The following is a 6,493-nucleotide window of genomic DNA, read 5'->3' as shown; positions in this document are numbered from 1 at the left end:
TGGTCACACAGCTATAAAGATGGAAACCAAGGTCCAGATGCCCTTAGTCATCAACAAGACTAATTTCAAGTATGCCTGGACTATATCTGTCTTGGCCCCTTAGATGGATAGTGGACAGGAATGTATCATTTCCCAAAAAACAGTCTCAACAATTTGAATGATTATAAAGACAGTGAATGGCATTGCTATTTTCTGTGTTTTCCTACTCTCTCTCTCTCAGATTTGAGTGAAAGGTATTTCAGATGAAAATGTGTGGGTATTTGTTAAGGGCCTACTGTGTGCCTAGCTCCCTGTGTGGTGTAGGTCGGCACACAGAGTGAACAACGGGCAAGGCTGTCCCCGAGTGGATGGTCTGGGGTCAAAGTCTCACTCTACCTTCCAGACCCTGCCACCTGGAGAGTGCTCAGCACATAGTGGGCCCTGCTTTGTCCAGTGAAGGCTATTCTATCCATTCTGAGGATGGACACTTCACCCAGGACATGAAATGGCATAAGTGGTTAAGAACTGTGGTCTCCATCTTCATGGCAAGGAGAGCTCTTTTCCTATCATGGACGTGGAGACAAGACCCACTGGGACCCTGTGTGTTTTATCTAAAAGGCAAATGGATTTGTGGATTGATCTCTTTCAGCAGCCTTCACACCGGTGTCTGGGGAGACATCTCTTTGAGACTCCTATTGTTCATTTTCAGATAACTTCATATAAAATGGATTTTAAATGAAAGCTTGGGGGCTCTATGAAATCCAGAAGGCTAAGTTGGAAATATCTATTATTTCAGAGATTTGCTGGCACTGTGATTACAGAGGAGCTCCGTATGTGCCAGGTCTTTTAAACTCAGTTAATGAGAATCGCAGCTGCGACGGCCCCCAGTTCCTGACCGTCTAATCATTGCAGAGGATTAGCGGGGGTGCTGGGATGGGAATCTGGGGGGACTTCAGCAGGTACAGAGTTGAGGGGCTGTGATCTGCAGTTGGCCTCGCTGACCTGCATTTTTTTTTTTTTTCCTCTGTGATTGGGAGAGAGAAAAAAGGAGAGAGTGAGCAAGTTGAGATTCTTGGGTTTATAAAATTTTTGTGATGCCTTGACACTGTCCATGATAGAAGAGAGGTCCTGAGCTCCAAGCTCTTGGGGTCACCTAGACATACCCAAGGAAGTTGCAAGTCCTCCTGGATCAGAGGAAGTTTGGAATCTCTAAGAAGAAAGGAAGCCTGCTGCTGGAGTCTCCCAAAGACCCCCTGATGAATATAAGAACCCTACATTTGTCCTGCTTATCAGCTGGGCCTTTGTCCTAACTGGGTGCCTTTGAATGGCTTTGGTCTGGGAGGGGCACACTATGACCTGTTCCTATGTATGTGCCTCTGGCCTGGAGAATGGGCTGGGAAGCAACACTGGAGGTTGGGGCCTAGGAGGGGGTTTGCTGATATCTAGATGTGTGGTGATGAGGCCCAGGCCACAGAAGTAGCATTCGGGTTGGAGAGAAAGATACAGGGGGTATGGGAGAAATGAGGAGAATGTGTCAGCCAGGACTATCTTACCTGAAAGGGTTAGAGAGTCAGCTCAAATCAGCTTTGCATGAAGACAGGGGATTATTTAGCTCTCATGTTTGAAGAGTCTAGAGGCTTCAGATAAGGCTGCATCCAGGGGTTCAAGGATTGCCATCAGAACCAGATCTTCTTGACTCTGTGCTCCCCTGCACTGGCCCATCTCAGGCAGGTCACTCTGTGTGCCGACCTACACCACACAGGGAGCTAGGCATACAGTAGGCCCTTAACAAATACCCACACATTTTCATTTGAAATACGTTTCACTCAAGTCTCAGAGAGAGAGAGTGGGAAAACACAGAAAATAGCAATGCCATTCACTGTCTTTATAATCATTCAAATTGTTGAGACTGTTTTTTGGGAAATGACACATTCCTGTCCACTATCCATCTAAGGGGCCTAGACAGATATATTCCAGGCATACTTGACATTAGTCTTGTTGATGACTGAGGGCATCTGGATCTCCAGGTTGGATGGAGGTTGTTGTCCTCCCCATTGCTCCTCCGCATGTCTCAGGGTTTGCGCCGACTGCACTGTTGTGGGTCATGTGCCACCATGGTCACCATGGTCAGAGGACAGAAGCTGACGGGCAGGCTGGGGCCCCATGGCCACTCCAGCCACATGGATCCAGAGTGAGGCGTGTTGGTTCCTGAAGAGACGACCAAGGTGCGGCAGGCAAACCTGTGCTGCTGGGGTGTGGAGGCCTGGGGATGTTGGCGGGGGGTGGAATCCATGTCACAGGTGGCTCTGAGGTGGGACCAGGGGCTGGGCCTGGATGCCACGAGTGGAGCCTCCCAAGGGTCGGGGCAGACACCACAACATTTGGACTGGATTAAAGCAGAATGACTCCGTGGCTCTGCCTGAGGTGGGTTTCCCTGATTTATAGATGCGCAATGATCTGGCTCTCGTTTGCCTGTAACTCAGCTGTCACTTCCACTTTATCTCGTATTTAAGACCCTGTCACGGTGCGATGCGTTCACTGCGCCTTGTTCAGGGAAAAAGGGTGACCCTGTGCAATTTTGCTTTTATCTCCTGGGACAATCAGCTTTATCACGCTGGCCGTAATCAGAACAGGTTTTACAGGAATATATTTTTTTTCTTTTGGGTTGAATGCAGAAGATGTTTTGCTGGTGAGTTCATTGTGCTGGGGGCCTGTGGAAACCTGGGCTCAGGGCTGTCCTTGGGGGCACTGAGACAACCTGGCCATTCAACTCAATTGTCCAGCCCACTCCCCATCCAGTGTGGGAGGCTCAGCCTGCCTCAGGCCCTTTGCTGGTTCTTCCCAAAACCCATTTTACGTCCACATGGTCCTTACTCTTCAAGACTGACCTTGAGTTCCTGGGGATCACAGGGTCCCCTGTTGTCCTTGAGGCCTCTGCTTGACGGGATGAGGAGCAGCCCCACCTGAGCCCCACTCCTGTCCCTATGTGACTGTGTGCTCCGGGAAGGCAGCTCCATCTCCTTGGTTCTGGTTTGGCCCCGGTGAAGGACCTGGGCTCAAAGGACCCTTGGGTCCCACTGCTCCTGGCTCTGGTCTCTCATCAGGATGCCCAAATAAACAGGATGCCCCCGCGGGAGCCCAGCTGCCGAGCCAGGCAGGGATTGCCAGTTGTCACTCATTGTCCGGGTGGCTCTCTGCCCTGGCCATGCTGGTGCTCCTGCTTTAGAACAGATATTTTGTATCATCCCCTTCGCTGTCCTGTGATGACATTCAGAGATAATATAATGCCCTAGCTAGGAAATCAAGGAGAAATAAGAGGAAAGTAATATAAACTAAGGAAATAGAATGATGGGGATGGAATCCTCCAGGCTTTGCTGCATTACGAGACAAGGGGGGTGGGCAGGTGGCCAGGCCTGTGGGTGGGATCCTCCTGACTGTGCCACCTCGTGACTGTGCCACCCTGACACTGTGCCACCCCAGATGCTGTTGACTCAGAGTAGAGCATATTGGCCACTCAGCTACCACAGTGACATTGCTGTTGGTGATGTGATTTCGTGAAACGACTCTTGGTTTTCACTGAATGCATCCAGCAGTTTTATTTCAGAGAAACTAAAGCCAAATAAAGTGGCACGGGAAACATTGTGGATTTTTATGTGTGAGAAGACCTTGTACTTCTGTGTGAAAGGGAAGGTGGTTCCAGGCTTAGATAACGTGAAGCAGGATGTTCACTGACAGGCACATCCAGTGGGTTATTCCCAAGTCCTTGGGGTGGGGACTTTGCTTTGGGGTCCTGACTGCCTTGTATGTTGTGGGAAAGCCTTTTCCCTTGCACACCAAGTGGTGCTAGCATTGTGATAATCCCCAAACAGCTCCCTACCCCAGCATTTCTAAAATTCTCCCCCAAACCTCTTGAGAACCCCTGCACGTTATATTCAACACTCACAGCAGTCCCGGGGTGGGGGTGGATATTTCTTCTGCCAGCTTACAGAGAGACCTAGGAGGGGAGCAAAGATTCCCTCTTGGTGTTAAAGGCACTCACAGGCTGGGCAGGTTTCAGAGTCTTGTGACATTTGCTAGTAAGAGTCAGCACTTCTAAGCCCAATGCACGCATGTATCCAATTATTTATCAGACACTTAGTGACAGCCAACATAGATTAATCAGCACCAGCTCTGCTCTCAAAAGGCAATTATCTTATAAGGGGGTGGACTGGGTTGAATGGTGCCCCCTCCCCCAACTCCTGTCCACCTGGAACTTGTGAGTGTGATCTTATTTGGAAATAGGATCTTTGCAGATGTAATTAGTTAAATTAAAATGAGGTAATACTGGATTATCAGGTTCCTAACCCAATAACATGTCTTTATGAGGAGACCACATGCAGACACAGAGACACAAACACACAGGGAAGAAGGCCATGTACAGATGGAAGCGGAGATTGGAGTGAGTCTGCCATAAGCCAAGGATTGCCGGCAACCCCCAGAAGCTGGAAGAGGGTGGGAAGGATCTTCCCCTGGAGGCTCTGGAGGGAGCACGGCCCTGCTGAAGGCTGGATTTTGTACTTCCAGCCCCAGGAATGTGAGGGAAGAAATCTCTGTTGTTTTGAGCCATTCAGTTTGTGTTAATGTGTTAGGGCAGCCCTAGCAAACCAATTCAGGGGCACAAACGGATACTAACACCCACAGTACAGACTGCTGAGTGCCTGGACAGAATCTCATGGGCACAGTGAGAAGGGGCCCCTGGTCCAGGTTTCTAAATCCAGCAAATCTTCCTTGAGGGAGGAGACCTCAAACAAAACATACAAACCAAACGCCCAGCATAACAGGCTCTGGGAGGGATGTGAGCAGCCTGTGAATGGTTAGACAAACTCCGTGACTGGGACTGTCCTGGCTCAATACACTCCGACCTCCCCCAGGAGCTGAGGGTGCAGCGTGGAGGAGGGGCTGAGTATGGTTTGATGGCTCCAGGGTGGGGTCCTTCAGCCTCACGAACCTGGCTCCATATCCCAGCCCTGCCAGCCCCCGGCTGCGAGCACTCAGGCCAGCCCCCTAGTCTCTTTCAACCTCGGTTGTCCCCATAACGTGGGCATGATAATGGTACCCACCTCAGGGCTCAGGGAGGAGCCAGCGACTCGGCACATGAAACGTCTTAGGACAGAGACCAACCCGTGCCACGGGAGGGTGGTAGCATCTTCCCGAACAGAGAGGGCCACGTCCTCACCAAGCCTCATGCATGTGAAGTGCATGGGTTATGTTTCACGAATGGGCCTTCCCTGAAGGTACAAATATTAGAAATAGGAAGGAGAGAAAGACTGAAAGATGGAGATGTTAGGGGAGAAATGCATGACTGTTGCCAAGGGAAAATTACGCAGGACTCTGAGATTTCACCTGCCTTGGGGATCTTCCCGGAAATATCTGCCTGGAATGTTGCAACTCTTCCTAGGAACCTGCCCAGCCTGGTGCAGAAAGCATCTCAATTTGCACTGGGCTCTCTTATGTCATTCATTTTACTTGTAAAATGGCAGACATTATTTCTCTGTAGAGCTTCCCCAGGATACAGGGATTTCAGAAAAAAATTCCGGGAAAGACTAGAAAAAAGCATTGGCCTTTTCTATACAGGATTGCAAATTTTAATCGCTGCAGCCCAAGTTAAAGAAGAGCCAAGGGTTCTTCATCCAGGATCGTCAATATTGGTTGGGCACTTACTATGTGCCAGCATCATGCACCTGCAATACTCTGGAGTTTTAAAATGAATCCAAGGTGGACATTATCCCATAAAGCAGATGAGGAAACTGAGGCCCAAGATGGCTGTGCTACTGGCCCAGGACAGCTGATCACTGCCTATAATAAAATCTAAAATGTCTTCGGTTATTAAACACTATTGCCTTATGTACCATAAAAATACCATGGCGTGGAAAAGGGGCTTCCATATCAGTGCACTTGAAGTTGACTTTGCTGCAGGAAGACTTGGTGGAGAAGTAGCCAGGCACACATGATGCCTGAGCTCCTGCTGCTGCATGGGAGGTGTGCAGGGCTGGGCACAGCTGGATGTGGAGCACCTCAGAAAGGGCTCAGGCAGAGGATCCTGCCCTGTAATGCTCTACCCAAGCATAGGGATGGAGGCCAAGGGATGCCTAATCCACAATTAGTGACCTTGTAGAGCAGGCGGCCTCGTGCCCAGCAGCTGATATCAGTCTGTTTTCCCTGGAGACAACTCAGTCGTGTGGAGCTAGCTCCTTGCTAACCTCGCAAAAGAGGGAGAAAGTGAACCTCCCAGGCCATCCAGGTGTCTGTCATCGCTCGGGCCTTTAAACCCAATATCCATCAATCAATCATGAGTTGCATCTCAATCTCAGAGAAGTTAAATTGTGAAATAACGTGTATTTTAAAATCAGTGAAATAAAGGGTTCACCCCAGGTCCGGTGAGCACAGAGAACCTGCCTCTAAAGTGTAAAGGCACCCACCCTAGCCAGTTGCCTCACTGGCCCAGGAGGGCATCTCCCATCTCTTCCACTCCTTG

The sequence above is a fragment of the Pan paniscus genome, chromosome 21 (genome assembly GCF_029289425.2).
Source record: "Pan paniscus chromosome 21, NHGRI_mPanPan1-v2.0_pri, whole genome shotgun sequence".
Classification (NCBI taxonomy): domain Eukaryota; kingdom Metazoa; phylum Chordata; class Mammalia; order Primates; family Hominidae; genus Pan; species Pan paniscus.
This window is presented reverse-complemented; position numbering follows the sequence as displayed.